We start from the raw sequence: 17476 nt of genomic DNA, 5'->3' as shown, positions 1-17476 counted from the left end.
TTTTAATTTCAGTGTTAGATAAGTGCATTGTATATATATATAGATAGATAGATAGATAGATAGATAAATAGATAGATAGATAGATAGATAGATACTTTAATTTCAGTGCTAGATAAGTGCATTGTAAATTAGTTTGAATGGAGGATGGAGGGAGAGTCTAAAAAGCAGGCTTCACAATAGTGGCTAATAGTTCAATGCATTTCCTACAGATGAACAGTTCAAATAAAAATTTTCTTTGAAAGAATTCAGAACTTCCATTTCGAAGCAACTGCGTAGAGACATTATAATGTAGAAAAGAAGGATCTCTCAAAGCTTGTCTATGAGCTGTGAGAAACCTCTTCTTCAGCTCCTCTCCTTCAATAGCTATAATAAATACCTTGTGATTTTCAAAAGAGGCTAAAGAGACTATAATTTCTCAATTTTTAGAGTAAAGAGGCATGGTTACTACTCTATTAAAGCTTGAAGTTCTTTGAGAATTAAAGATTTTTTTTCTCTAGAGAAATAGCCATTGGTTGCTTTAAAGGGGCATACACTATTTCAGTTTGCTGGGGTAGTGTCAGAAGCATCAAACTCATATGCTTATAGAGGTCATTCAAGTAAATGGGTAAAGCCAACTTGTAAGATGATAGGCAATGTGAAAATAAGACAGTCTGGAGATTGCAGCCCTTGAAAAACTGTCTACATTGAAAATTTTACAAACACTGGAGTTTAAAGATAAACAAAACAATTATTGCTAGATACCCTCCTTTTGATTTCTGGATTTGTGCATTACTATCAAAAGCATAGAAATACTTTTTTTTAATGTTTTATGAACTGGTTGTCAGAAAATATATCATATTACCTAAATAAAAGATTTTTCCTTCGAAGTATTTTAATTTTCATAAAATTCACATTGATCATTCAATTTAAAATGTTATCATAAAAAAATTGAAACCTATAAAGAATTTTTGTGAGTTTGAGCCAAACTGTCCATATATGCCCTGAAGCACAATCTCAAGGAACTGAAACAATGCTCCAGAGAATGGCAGGTTACGTCTGTATTTATACATTGCCATCAAAGGAGGGACATGGGTGGGTTACATAAAATCCATTGGTGATATATAGATTAAGGAGGTGGGATAAAGCAAAGCAGGGAAACCCCTCGGATTGGATAAAAAAGAAAATGATGGACACATACTTAGGTAAATGCATGAACAATTAACGTGATAATGAATGAATTTGTGGTATCTGTCTTGGCACCCAGCACATTTGGTTGTGCCCCAGGGGCTCCAGAAAAAAGGAAGTTACAAGTTACCCAGACATTTCAAGGGTATGTTATCCTAGATGCAAAAAGACATATAGGCTCAATTAAGGTAAAGGTTCCTTTGTCAGTGATGATACCGGCCTAGGCCATAGGCCATAACTGTCCACCGTCACTGCTTTTAGTTAAAGTTTAATTTCAGACCATCCTTTGTGGTTACTTTAGGTCTCTGAGTTTGCAAGACTGCCATTAGCTTGCCAGGTCAGCATGTGGTCCCTTTTGTCCACAATAATTACTCATAGTTAAAAGAAATTAATTAAAAATTAGAAAACATTTTAAATTGAACAAAATAAACCATTAAAATTTATAGGATGCAGCTGAAGTGGTGCCTAAAAGGCAATCCATGTCTTCAATGCTTTCATTTTAAAAAAAAACAACACAAAAATCTGTTTATTTTGGCTATAACATTCTTCATTTCTTATTGATTCTTCTTCATTTCCTCTTGAGTCTTAAACATGTTGTTGAATTTGTCTTCCATCCTTTTTAGTGTCCTTATAACTATTTCTCTGAATTATTATCTAACAAATTGCTTGCCTCCATTTTGCTTATTTCCTTTTCTGGTGATTTTTTCTTTTCTTTCAAATGTGGGTTGTTTCTTTATCTCTCCATTTTTTTTGTTTCTTTGTGATTGTTTCTAAAGTAGATCAAATTGCCATGACACCAGATTATTATGTGTTCAAAAATCTTAATAATCTGGCCACACAATGTATATGCTACCTACCAGAAATTCATTTTAGAGGTCAGGACATACATAGGTTGAGTGAAAGAATAGAAAATGGTATTTACTGCAAATGGTAAACTAAAGAGAGCAGGTTACATCAACAAAATAGACTTTAAGTTAAAAAATGTTACATGAAACAAAGAAGAATATTTTATAATGATAAAAAGGTCAATCTAATAGGAAAATATAAAAATACAGCCTTATGTACCCAACATCAAGAGCCCCTACAGATATAAAGCAAACATTGGAAAAGTGAAAGAGAAATAAACAGCAGTAAAATAATAATAGAAAAATTCAGTATTCCTCTCTCAATAAAGAGATAACTTCTAGACAGAAAACCAATAAGGAAATAGAAGATTTGAATAATATTTTAATTCAGAGAGATCTAACAGATATATAGGGCATTCCTCCCAACAACAACATAATATATATAATCTGGAGTATATATGGATCTTTGTCAGGGACCAATCATGGTTTAGGTTACTAAACAAGTTTTAACAAATTTAAGATTGAAATCATATCAAGTATCTTTTTTTACCAAAATCTAATAAAACTAAAGGAGAAACAAAACTGGAAAATTCACAAATATGTGGAAATTAAAGCAAATATTCTGGAACAACATGGTGTTAAATAAGAAATCAAAAGGAAAATTAGAAAACTCCTCACAAAAAAATAAAATATAAAACAATATATCAAACCATATGGAATGCAGCAAAAGCAATACTCAAAGGTAAGTTCATAGCAATATATGGCTACATTAAAAAATAGAAAGCCAAACAAATGAACAAAAACCAGCAACAACAACAACAACAACAACTAGCTTACACTTCAAGAGGATAGAAAATGAAGAACAAACCCAAAGTTAGCAGGGAAGAAAATAACAGAGCAGAAATGACTTTTTTTTTTTTTTAAGAAAAACAAAACTAAGAGCTGTTATATTTTTAGTTTTATTGTTTTGTTGTTGTTGTTTTTGTTTTGTTTTTTGAAAATAAACTGACATACCTTTAGCTGGACTAAGTAGAAAAAGAGAAGACTCAAATATATAAAGTCAGAAATTAAAAAGGAAACTTTAGAACTGATACCAACAAATTTAAAAGGATCAAAAGAAACTACTATGAGCAATTATATGCCAACAAAGTTGTTTATCTAGAAAATAGATATTCCTAGAAAAATACACCCTACCAAGACTAAAAGTCATAAACAAATAGCAAGTTTGAACAGACCAATGGCTAATACAGAAATTGAATCATTAATTAAAATTCTCAAAACAAATAACACCAGGAAGAGATGGTTTCAACTGTGAATTCTATCAATGTATTCATTTAAAGGGGAAATAAACACCAATCCTTCTCTTTGAGATTTAGATAAGATATGTAGAGTCACATAGCACAGTGAACTACATATGAAGAGGCAATAATAAATGTTAGTTTTACAACAATAGTATTTGTTGAATACCCACAATAGCTCACAGGATATTTAGTTAGTATGAACTGAATTGAATTAGGGGTGCATTTAATAGTTCCTGGATTCTTTTTTCAAGACCTAAGGAAAATGTTCTCATAGAAATATCTTACTTTAGAATATATAGAGCAAATGAAGAGTTGAGTCACTAAAATATTTCAGATGCCAAACCAATTCTTAAAGCTAAAAGACTGAATTTTCCATTTCAGTTTCCTGAATTACAGAATGGCAATGCCTAGTGGTCAACCAAATAGGCTCTGGAATCAGACCTCATGAAATCAAACCCCTATTCTTTCCTTTCCTAGCTCTTTGAAATTAGACCATTTACTTCAGAGTTCTCAATTGTAAGACAGGAGTACTAACAGAACTTTGAGAATTAAAAATAGCAACCCATGTCAAACCTGGCACATTGTAAGCATCCAATAATTGTTAACTGGTTTTGTTTATATTGCAAAAACTTAGTTAGCCTTCTCTTAGTTATACACTGAGTAAGACACTGAAAAGCATGCTTTAACTTCCTAAAATATATTTTAATTTAACTCATAATTTTTTGCCTGTAATCTCCTTTGGTGAAGGCTTAGAACATTGTTCTTATTGTGGTATGCATTTTTTTTTCCTTTTTGGAAGTAATTATAGTTCTCCATTTTTATTATTTTTGGGGGGATAATTTATAAAGGTTTCCAGACCTCCTGATAAAATTTCTAGTGTATTTAATCAAACAGAGGAATAAAAGCTCAGTTATTGAACAGGTTGAGAGACAACTATGTAAAGAACAGTCTCTAACAAAGGGGACAAAATACTATGATAGACAACCAGTGTGTCTTCTTTCATTTTCTGACCTTTAATTGAAAGATTAAAGATAAGTATTTCCTGAGAGAAAGCAAGAGGCAGATTCGCTTGCCCTGTAGCTAAAGTAAAAAAGCTTCCTGGAAGCCTTACTATATATTATGAATCACTCTCTTGTCACTCTAATAAGTTCATAGCTAAGTAAAATGCTGGAAATGGATTGATGGTGCTATGGCAGACACCAGGGCTAAAGAGAGAGGTAAGAGGCCTCCACGTAATACATCTGGGCCTCCCTTAAGGCATTTTTTTGTAAAGCCGATGTTTTTGACCTGAGGCTTTCCTGCTTCACTGTATCAGAAAATGCTGCTCTTTAAAAATTCTTACTATTTCAAAAAAAATTTCAATCTGTAAAGTCACAAAAAGTGAAGTGCAATGCATTGTCCTTTCAACGTTCCCTGGGCCTTGGGAATCATAGTAATCCCTCTTTACTCACAGGGGGTATGTGCCCAGACTCCATGGATGCCTGAAACCACAGATAGTACCAAACCCTAATATGCTAGTTTTTTTCCTATACTTATACACCTACAATAAGGTTTAATATGTAAATTAGGCATAGTAAGAGATTAACAACAATAACTACTAATAAAATAGGACAATTCTAACAATATACTATAAAAAAGTTTTGTGAATGGTTTTGGAGCATTATTAAGTAAAATAAAGGTTATTTGAACACAGGAACTATAATACCATGGCAGTCTATGTGAAGACGGAGAAGGTTACTGAGTGACAGGCGTCGGTAATGTCTAAGCATGGATAAGCTGGACTACAGGATGATTAATGCCCTGGGCAGAAAGAAGGGGGACAGCAAGTCCTAAAGTACTAATACTCTTTATTGAAGAAGTAATTGAAAATCCCATAACAGCCTGGCCGGTGTGGCTCAGTGGTTGAGCAATGACCAATGAACCAGGGGATCACAGGTTTGATTTTAAGGTCAGGGCATATGCCAGGGTTGCAGACTCAGTTTCCAGTAGGGGGAGTGAAGGGGGCAGCTGATCAATGATTCTCTCTCATCAGTGATGTTTCTATCTCTCTCTTCCTTCTCCTTTCTTCTCTCTGAAATCAATAAATACATACAAAAACTTTTTAAAAGAAAAATCCCATAAAATTAAATCCTGGACAAGAAGCTATAGAAAAAAAGAAAAAAAAGTTGGATTCAAGCCAATGTCTGACAACATTTTAACAATAGATACAATCACATGTATTTTCCCATTACCTTTCCTCTAATTCAATCAACCACATATTCATTTTTGACTTTACTAACTATAATTTGGCCATCATAATTGTTATTAACCCTCTATAGGTTTTAAAGCTTTCACCACTAGGTCCATCTAAACATAGAGTGGTTGTCATCTACTTCCTCATTCAGATTAAGAGATCATTTGTTTTCTCCCTCAAGTTTCCATTCAACATATTGAACTCATACACCATACAAAGCATTATGATACACTTTTATCAAACAGCATAATACAGATACCAAAGAGTGAATCTAGTTAATTGAAGATGACTGAATATTTCTTCAAATTCTATAATAAAACAGTAGCTTAAATTTAGTAACATATGGAAGTATAAAAAATTTCAATAATTTCTATGTTAAGGACAGTTCAATTATGGCAGGAGATCTAGAAAGCTTCTTAGATCTTATATTCTAGGAGAGGAGAAGAGAGGAGAAGAGAGGAGAGGAATAATGAATTTAAATTCTAAGTCTGAGAAACTCAAGATAACATTGTATAGAGGGAAGAATGTGAAATATGGTTTGTGGAAAACTGAATAGCTCTATTCACCTTAAAGGTAGAATATGAGAACTAAAAAAGTAGGCAATACAGTTTAAAAAAAAAACTGAATGGGGAATGACCATGTCTTAGTTAATATTAAACAATTTAGCTATTAATTAAGCCACAGAAGAGAGGCCAATTATAATTTTAAAATGTCTGGTTTTGTTATCAGATAATCTTAGAGTCACATAATGAATTAGATTCCAACTAATTGCATGATGTAGTGCAAATTACTTAATCTATCTGTGCCCCAGTTATCTCACTTGTAAATTGAATATCATACTTAATTTTCAGGGTTGTCTAAAGTTTATAAGTAATATATATATAATATTTTTCATTAGGTTTGCAATATCTACACATATAACAAAATGATCTACATAAAAGTCTAAGTAGCCATTCGACCAGTATCTATGATGCACACTGACCACTAGGGGACAGATGCTCAATGCACAGGCATTAAAACATGGAACAGACTGATGAATCTCAGAGGGAAGGGAAGAGATTAGCAAAAGATCTTATATGCATATTGGAGGCCCAGTGCACAGATTCTTACACTGGTGGGGTCCCTTGGACTGGCCTGCGGGGTTCAGACCAAAACCAAGAGTCCGATATCCCCAAGGAATCCCAGATTGCAAGAGGGCACAGTCCAGGCTGGGAAACCTCACCAGTGCATGTATCCTTGCACCAGGCCTCTAGTTAATAATAATAAGCATTAAGTAGAGTTAACTATTTTATTGAACTACATTGTTATTTTTAAATATCAATATATTATTGCTAGGGGCCTAATGCACAAATTCATGAAAGAAACTGTGGGCCGCAAGGCTGAGGCCGGCTAAGGTGAGCAGGGGCAGATCTCAGCCCATCCTCCTTGCCCTGGCCCGGCCCCTCCTACCAACACCTCAGATCCCCTCTCTGCTAGCAGCCCTGCTCCCACTACTGCTACCACAATGTTGATGGCACCAGCTCCGCTTGCACCTGCTGATGGCACGGGGCGATTGGGGCTGGCGCTATTAGCAGGTGGGAGCAGTGGCTGATTCCCTGATTGCCCCTCAGGAGCAGAGGAAGGTGGTGATAGGGGCTGGTAGCCGCCACTCACATAGAAAAGAACTAATGCATGGTTGTTGTGAGAGTAGATGAAATAAAAGAAATATTTTCAGAAGATATATAATAGATGAAAGAAATGCCAGAATTCAGCAACTTATAATATGGGCTGAAAAAAGATGGACTGTCAATGCAAATTAAGAATTTGATAAATGCCTAAGATTATGAGCCTTAGCTCTTAGAAATAATTTGGTTTCAATTCTCCAAGATGAGGATGTCAGGAGAAAGATGATTTGAAAATAAAGCAAGCAAGTCAAATCTAGATATGTGCATGCATGTATATTTATGGTTTTCTATTCTAGGGAATGTGCAAAGGGCTTCATATTTATTTTCACATTAAATCCATCTCAATGGTCATATGAGATACATGTAATAATTGCTCATTCTTTATACAATGAAGAGAGTGAGTCATACAGTGATTAGATAACATGTCCAGGAAAAAGCAGACAGGATGTGGCCAAAGTCATATTTGCACATAGACTATCTTGACCTCAGAGATTCTAACCATAAGGCACCACTGCATAGTTGGAGTATGAGATGTAATTGAAGCATATGGGAGGGAAAGAGATATAAGTTGTCCAATTATCTCATGTTAGGGACTTGTCATTTCACCACTAAAATAGTCCTATCATGAATGATTTTTTTAAAAGAAATCCTTTTCATATTATTTTTGAAAGTGGTTACACAATAGATTACTTTGCCAGATAATCTCATATTTATTTGTTCAATCACAAATATTTGCTGAATTCTAAGCAAAGGTTGGCAGAAACAGGGTTAATTTAACTCCTGGATGGGTATGGTACAGACACCACTGGAGAAAGACAGCCATGAGAGGAATCCTCAATGACATTTCTCCAGGCTAGATGAGACAACACTCACCTGATGCTTTACAAATATTCCACATGAATTTCCTCAGAAGCTATTAGAGATATATTCTTTTGAATTAATAGTGGTCAATTTTCATTTTTAAAATATAAATTGTGAAAGCAGTTTTTAGGTTTTACTTAATTATCATGGGGTGAACTTTAACAAATATCCTTAAGCATTTCCCCACTGTCTTTCATTTATCCAAAGACTGTATTGTCATTTTTGTTAAGTTTGTAATTTTATCATCATTTTGATTGGTCAGGACTCCTCTTCAGCTAATATTTTAGCTATAATGTTATATGTCAACAAATGCTTAATTGCAAATCAAATTTGTTTCAAGAAAATGTTTTAAGCATCTAGTTGCCTGATGATGTCCATGCCAGTATCTAAACTAACAAATTGAAGGCAAGGTCATTTCTATAGCCTGATGTGCAAGCAATAATTTACACTTGATTTTATTAGACAAAAAATAGCTTTGTGTTTCATAATCTACAGTGACACTAACGTGGTCTTCAGTTAAACAAAAGATCTTGTGAGCACAAAAGCAAAAGATTTCACATTCATATTTTAATCCATAGACAATGTTAAATGTAAAATATGAGTCAAGTGTCTATAAATGCATCTTAAGTCAGAGACTCAACTAGGAAGCACTCATCAGTAGATGAGTAGGGGGTCTAGTTCATACTGAAAAAGATGTTTGTGTATAGTTACTGGACATGAACTTCTGTATTTCTCTATTGATTGCTGATAGATACATGTACATATACATATACATATACACATACATATACATATACACAAACACAAACACATACACATACACATACACATACACATACATATACATATACATATACATATACATATACATATACATATACAGAAGTGGTTTTTTAATGTCTGATATTCTGGGTTTACATGAGGCATCTTACCAATTAAAAATCCTTAGCTCTGGTACAAACCAATATTGGGGTGACTGAGTGGGCATCAGTGATTCCATGGCCCCTCACTCACAAGAACCTGAAATTTGCCTGCACAGAGTCACAATTAAGCATGCATCATGGTTGTGGAACTGAGAGCACACTTGCAGTGGGGAGCTCTGGTGAGGGAAGTCAGGATTCATTTCTCAGAGGTCATGTGTCCCATTGGTTTTCCAATCTGTACTCACCAGACCTTGCATTCCAGTCTTCTGCTGAAACTTTGAAATATAGCAAAATAGATCGTGAATTGAAGCCTGATTAGCAACTTGTTTTTCTAGGTCCTTGTAATTACTATGTTAATAATGAAAGAAATATTTCTTCTAGTAGCATCAAGAAAAGGAAGCAGGTCTAGCCAGTATTTCTCAGTGGTTAGAGATTTGGCCTGCACACCTGAGGGTTGCAGGTTTGATTCTGGTCAAGGGCATGTACCTGGGTTTCAGGTTTGATCTTGGTCTTAGTTGTGTGTGTGAGGCAACCAATAAATGGGTCTCTCTCACATTTATATTTGAATCTCCCTCCCTCCCCTCTCTGTCTCTCTTTCCCCCTCCCACCTCCCTCCCTACCACTCTCCCTAAAACTCAATGGAAAAAGTTTCCTTGAGTAAGGATTAACAACAACAACAACAACAACAACAACAAAAGGAAGCACATAGAAAGACACTTTACACTGCTGGAATGGGGAACAATTTTTTCTGTCAAGAGCTATTTGGAAATTTATAATATCACTAGAGGCCCAGTGTACAAATTTTTACATGGTTGGTCCTCAACCTGGCTGGCGATCAGGGTAGATCAGGGCCTTCTCACCCAGTCCCAATTGGGGCTGGCGGGCTTGGGGAGGAACAGAGAAAGGTTGGCTGGTGTGGGGGAGGGGGAAAGGAGGGGCTTTCGGAGGTTGGCTGTGGGAGCGCACTGACCAACAGTGGGCACCTCCTGCATTGAGCATCTGGTCCTGGTGGTCAGTGCATGTCATAGTGACCAGTCCAGGCAAATGGTTGTTTAGGCTTTTTTATATATATATTCATGGGCCATACAAAATAACCAACTTAAAAATTATCCTGCTATATTTAGTCAAACATTTAATGAAGTCACACTTAATACCCTGGCAGGGCTAGACAAAATGATTTTGAGGCCTTGTATTGCACACAGGCTGACCATACCCCACTCCTGATTTATAGCGATGGATTTCTTGACTCCAGAGAATAGGTCTCCATATGCATTTGAGGGTCTTTCTTGACTGGCATAGTGAAGAGGTTTATCCTAACCCATTACAAAGCATACTTCTGCCCTGGTAGTAGAAAGGATGTTACATTGCCTGAATATGTAGGCATGTGGGTGTTCAGAAACTGATTGTTATCACTCTAGCAGCTGCAGTTATTGGAGAGAGGTGCCTTTTTCCTTGGCATAAATTTGGTTTATATTACAAAGGATGCAGTGGATGAGTGAGGATCTTTTAAGTTTCTTCTAGCCTAGTAAAACCTTGGGTTGTCCTGGAAATAGAAATGGAATAGAAAGGCTTACTAGGTCTGTTCATTGAAAAGCATTTTTTGCTGTCAAAGAGCAGAGCTACTAAGCAGAACTGACATTCCAAATGAATGGTGGCAATAATAGCCTACAGAAGAAAATGAAGTAAAAATCTCTATTTGGACTCTATTAATTTGGAATTTATTACAATATTGAGCCTGACTGGACATAATTCTACTTTAGAAGAGGATTCTACCAAAAATGCAATAAAATAGGACAAACTGTCATCATAGATGGCTCCCATCAACTTAGGTTCTTTTTCAACTATCTTAAGAAGTACATTTGCAAACAATTAATACAAAATTTAAGTAAATAAAAAGTAAAAAGTCATGTTTATCTATTCAGGTTGTTCTCTGACAAGATTTCTTTCTTTCTTTCTTTTTTTTCATTTTCATTAATACCCACATAGGTACCAGTCATTTAAAGTCAGGGAGATAGTAATTTGGAGAGAATGTATCTGGTATCAATCCAGGTAAGAATGGCTGACTTTTATTGTATGTCTACTATGTACTTACATTATGAAATTTAATTATCACAACAACTGTAACAGTTGGGCACTTCCTTATTATGTTTTATTGACTAAGATGTCATAGTTTAAGCAGTTAAAAGCTACTTTCCCAAGGCCAAATTGCTAGTAATCTGGCTCGGTCAGGGCTTAGAGATAGGTATGTCTGGCACTGAATCATGCACTTTTTACTTCTGGCATATTGTTCCTCCATCTCTGCTTACAAAATGATTTGCAGGTATAATCTATAGCATAACAGCATTAAGGCATTAACACACTCCATTACACAAAGAAATCCTGTAGGATATACTTACTCATACGCAACCAGGGGATGTATTGTTCAGACTCTTAAACGTCATGCCATTTTGTTAATTAGCAGACATTTGTTAAAGCATGTGTGGCAGAGTTTAAAGCCCTAAAGCCGGGAAGTATATCAGTGTAGCAAGTAAAAGGTAACAAATGAAAGCAGGCAATGCAGGGGGGAAGGGTCACTTTTAGAGTTGAATCCTACTACTATTTGCCTCCTAAGACCCTATCACCACTTTGTACCATTTCTTAATTTATATACTAAAGTCATCAGTGACTGTATTCCTAAAGAAGTTATACCAAATTCCTAAAAGTTTGCTATTTCAAAATCAAATGAGAAAACCTGCATTGGTGAAAATAGAAATTTTTTAAAAATTGCATTTCCTTAAAATAGTATAAATTTAGATATCATTAAAAAATGAATATCATTTCCTCAGTAATTGTGACTTCAATAAACTTTATGTGGTTCCTAAATAGAGTCTGAATCTAAACGTTTTGATATAACAAATCACTGTTGAAGCACATATTTAAAAAAAAAAAGAAACATGTAGGCTTCTACAAAATAGACTGTAAAAGCCTCAAAGGGCCTCCTACTGGCTCTATTTTCAATAATTCATTAATTCATAGATTAGAGTCCACCTATACACTTTGATTTGATACACTGCAGGACACAAATGATCTAAAATTTGTGAATTAATACATTAAAAATCAATCTTGGTCTAGAATCAATTTATACTTTTTTTCTTTTTAACTCTAACACCTTGTTTATAGCTAAGGAAAAAATTAACAACCTCTTCTTCCCAACTTTCTCACACCCTTTTAAAAATATGAAAACTTAAGAGAGGGAAGAACAGGGAGGAGAGACACAGAGAGAAGGAATTTATTATAGTCATACCTTTGTCTTACTGCATTTCACTTTATTACACTTTTCAGGTATTTCATTTTTTGCAAATTGAAATTTCATAGCAACCCTGTATTGAGCAAATCTATTGGAGACATTTTTCCAATAGCTTTGCTCACTTTGTGCCTCTGTGTAACATTTAGGTACTTTTGGAAACACTTTAAACACTTTTCATTGTTATTATATTTTATAATGCTATATGCAAGTAATTTTTTATTTACTACTTATTTTGATTGATAGTATAATTATTTTGGTGCACCATGAATCATGCCCATACATGAAGTACTTAGTGGATGAATGTTGTTTGCTCCACTGACTGGCTTTTTCCTGATTTCTCATTCTCCCCTTTGCCCTCCCTATTGTCTCAGACACAATATTGAAATTCAGCCAGTTAATAACCATACAATGGCCTCTAAATGTTCACTGAGGTATCTTACCACTTAAAAATCCTTAGCTCCAGTACAAACCAATGTTGAGGTGACTGAGTGGGCATCAGTGCCCCCATGGTCCCTAACTCACAAGTACCTGAAATTGCCAGCACAGAGTCACATTTAAGCATGCATCATGGTTGTGGAGCTGGGAGCACACAGTGGGGAGCTCTGGTGAGGGAAGTCAGGATTCATATTTGCAGTGGGGAGCTCTGGTGAGGGAAGTCAGGATTCATATTTCAGAGGTCATGTGTCCCATTGGTTTTCCAACCAAGTACTTGCCAGATCTTCATTCCAGGCTTCTGAATTGAAATATAGCAAAATATAGCAAAATAGATCCTGAATTGGAGTCTGATAAACAATTTGTTTTTCTAGGACCTTGTTAATAAGGAAAGAAACTATGTTAATAAGGAAAGAAACATTTCTTCTAGTAGCATCAAGAAAAGGAAGCAGGTCTGGCAAGTGCTTCTCAGTGTTTAGAGAGTTGGTCTGCACACCTGAGGGTTGCAGGTTTGATTCTAGTCAAGGGTATATACCTGGGTTGCAGGTTCGATATGTCCCAGTAGGGTGTGTGTGGGAGGCAACCAATAGATATGTCGCTTTCACATCCATATTTCACTCTCTCTCCCTCCCTCCCCTCTCTGTCTATCTTTCACCTTTCCCCCTCCCTATCACTCTCTCTAAAACTCAGTGGAAAAAAGTATCCTTCAGTGAGGATTAACGAAAAAAAAGAAGAAGAAGAAGAAAGAAGCTCATAGGAAGAGATTTTACACTGCAGGGATGGGGAACATTTTTTCTGCCAAGGGATATTTGGACATTTATAACATCATTCACAGGTCATACAGAATTTTCAACTTGAAAATGAGCCTGCTATATTTAGTCAAACATTTAATTAACTCACCCCTGATACCTTGGCAGGGCCATACAAAATGATGCTGCAGGCCTTATATAGCACACAGGCTGAACCTTCCCCACCCTGCTTATTATGAATGAGCAAAGAAAATTCTTGAGATGGAAATTACCCCTGGTGAAGATGCTATAGATTGTTGAAATTACAACAAGTTATTTAGACTATTACATTAACTTAGTTGAAAAATCTGGACAGGATGTGAGAAATTAAAGAGTGATCCAAATTTTGAAAGAAGTTCTACTATGGGTAATATGCCACAAAGAGCTTCTCATGCTACAGGGAAATCATTCATGAAGGAAAGAGCCAATTGGTGCAACTAATTTCATTGTCACATTGTATTTTAAAAATTGCTTCTACTATATTCTAGAATATTTTTTTTCTCTCTGGCTCTATTTTTATTCATCAGTTTATGTTGTTCATTATATTCCACAAATGAGTGAGATCATATGATATTTTTCTCAGACTGGCTTATTTCACTTTTTATGATACTCTCCAGGACCCTTCATGCTGTTGCAAATGGTAAGAATTCCTTCTTTTTTATGGCAGCACGGTATTCCATTGTGTAGATGTACCACAGTTTTCTAATCCACTCATCTGCTGATGGGCATTTAGGCTGTTTTCTAATCTTCACTTTTGTAAATTGTGCTGCTATGAACATAAGGGTGCATATATCCTTTCTTATTGGTGTTTCTGATTTCTTGGGATATATTCCTAGAAGTGGGATTATTGGTTCAAAGGGGAGTTCCATTTTTATTTTTTTGAGGAAAATCCATACTGTTCTCCACAGTGGCTGCACCAGACTGCATTTCCACCTGCAATGCATGAGGGTTTCTTTTTCTCAGCATCCTTGCCAGTACTTGTCGTTTGTTCATGATAGCCATTCTGACAGGTGTGAGATGGTACTGCATTGTCGTTTTGACTTGCATCCTCAGATGATCAGTGACTGAGCATATTTTCTTGGCTTTCTTTATGTCCAGATTTTTAATATTTTCCACAATTTTTGTGATATCAAACCATGTTAATACAATTTTGGTAATATTATATTTAAAATCCTTTTATTCTTGAAATATTAATGTTTATTGCATGTAATATTGTTATACTAATATGTAAGTTCATTTTACTTGAATAATTGCTGTTTAATGCATGTAACATTAGCATATTTAAAATCATTTTTCTTAATATATTAAGGTTTAGTGCATGTAACATTATCATATTTAAGATCATTTTTCTTGAAATATTAAGGTTTAGTGCATGTGATATTATATTTAAAATTGTTTTTCTTGAAGTAAAAAAAAATTGCCACAGCCACCCGAAACTTTAAGAACCACCATTCTGACCTGTCAGCAGCCATCAAAATTGAGGCAATACCTTCCACCAGCAAAAATATTATGACTCACTGAAGGCTCAGATGATTAGCATTTTTGGCAAGAAAATATTTTTAATTAAGACATACATTTTTTGACAGAATGCTGTTGCACATTTAATAGTCTACAATACAGTGTAAAAATAACTTTAATATGTACTTGGAAACCAACATATTCATGTGACTCATTTTATAGCAGCTTTTGCTTTATTGAAGTAGACTGGAACCAAACCACAATATCTCTGAAGTGATTCCTACATAACAAATTGGCTTATGAAATTATAGAGGCTGAGAATTCCCAAGAGCTGTGATTTTTAAGGCCTGATAACAAGGAAAGCCAAGGGTGTAACTTCCAGTCTGACCCTGAAAGCAGAAGAAGATCAAGGTCCCACCTAAAAGATTATCAGGCAGATACATGAATTCTCTAATGCTCAGCATTTTGTCCTTTTCAGGACTTCCATGGATTGGATGAGACCTGACCACACCAGGAAGAATCTGCTGTATTCAGTCTATCAAGTCAAAGGTTAACAACAATCAGAAACACACTCAGACACACCCAGAATCAATTTTAACCAAATACCTGGGAACGCAGTGGCTGTGACCCAGTCAAGTTGACAACTAAATTTAATCACCACAAGGACCTCAAAAAAACATCCCTAAACTTAAATAATCCCCTTTAATAGAGCCTCTGTCAATGCAGCAGCTCATGCTTTTTTTTGCTTTCTCTGTCCATTTTCATGGGGTCAGAAAAATTCAAGTGCCCCAGAATTCTGCCCCCCTTCATTCTATAAATTGTTCCACTGCCTATTTAGATTTCTATCTTCAATGTCATGAGCTATTGCAAAATTAATCTCCTCGTCTTCCTGCTTCTAAGGCCACACACTTCATTACTTTCTCCTCTACTATAAAGACTTGTTTTTCTAAAATGGCATTCTGATCATGATGTTGCTCTGTTTAAAATTAGTCTTTGGTTCCTCATTATTTGCAAAATAAGTCTAACTTGTCTAGCTTGACATTATTCAAATCTGGGTTTTGACTACTTGTATAGTAGTCACATATCTCACAATCCCTCTTAGAGCACCATCTTATCCTTAGAGTTGATTTAAAAATTTCTAAATCTATCAGTCTTCATGCTATGAGTTGAATGTGTTACCCCCAAAATCATGTGTTGAATGTGACTCTATTTGGAATAGGAATTTTAAATAGGTAATTAAGTTTTAAATGAGGTCATCAGCGTTGGTTCTAACCCAATATGACTGGTATCCTTTATTAGGAGAGAAAATTAGGTCACAAACACACACAAAGAAAAGATCATATGAAGACATGATGAAAACATGGCCAAGAAGACCGGGTTGAGAAGAAACTAATCCTGCCAAAAACTTGATCTCCAGAATTATGAGAAAATAAATTGCTGTTCTATAAACCACCCAGTCTGTGGAAGTTTGTTATGGCAGCTGGAGCAAACTAATACAAAATGACATTCATTTAAGGGTCTGACACAATATTTATTAAATGTTCTCTTCCTCTCACCTGAGAGGCCTTCCCTTGTTTTGTCTCCCTGGTGAGATTCCTCTGATCCTTCATGACTCAGTTCAATTTCTTCTAAAAAGTGCATTCTTTACTCTAAATACTTTATATACCCTTTTCTTTTGTAATGTATAACATCATGCTTTGATCATTTTGTAAAGATAACTGTAATTTATTTGGGATAATATTTTGGATTCTACAATTTATGATGGGAGATAAACACCCAGGCTAAAGAAAAAGCATTTTATAATGGATGGATTAATTCAATCTCTAAAGATAACAAATCATCTACCCACTTTGACTCCTTATAAAATAACAATGATTAATTTAGGGCAGGTGTTATCAAATGCTTTCTATAGCACCAGATAGTAAATATTTTTAGCTCTGTGGACATATGTCTCTCTTGTAACTACTCAAGTATGTCAATATATCACAAAAGCAGCAATAGAAGATATATAAACAAGTTTTCCATAAAATTTTATTTACAAAACTAGGAGAGTGGCTGAATTTGGCCTACAGGCCTAGTTTTGCTAACCTCTTATTTAGAAGAGGTTAAAGAACATTACTTCTATTTAGCAAATAGCTTTGAAAAGTACCCCATGAATTGATATTTGCTGCAGCCATGTTAACCTTTGGCAATATATTAGACATTAACCTACATGTATTTGAAATTATCAGTAAGAATTTCTTAGACAACTTCTACAAATCAAAAGAGTCATAAACTTAATCAAAAGATAGCCATAAACTTAAATTTTGGTTTATTTCTATCATAAAAGGCCAGGAGAATAAATGGAAGGAAAAAAATAGAAGTTGGACAGATGAGAGGAATATTCTGAAGAAAAACATTTTAATCATAGATCCCTTTGCCAATTAATTCTTCTCATCTTAATTCTTAGTATTCATGTATCCAAATCATGGACCCTGTGCTCGAACTCTATATACAATTTTTCTCTTTATTACTTTTTCAC

Source organism: Pipistrellus hanaki (genome assembly GCF_964339955.1).
Source record: "Pipistrellus hanaki genome assembly, chromosome: 1".
NCBI lineage: Eukaryota > Metazoa > Chordata > Mammalia > Chiroptera > Vespertilionidae > Pipistrellus > Pipistrellus hanaki.
This window is presented reverse-complemented; position numbering follows the sequence as displayed.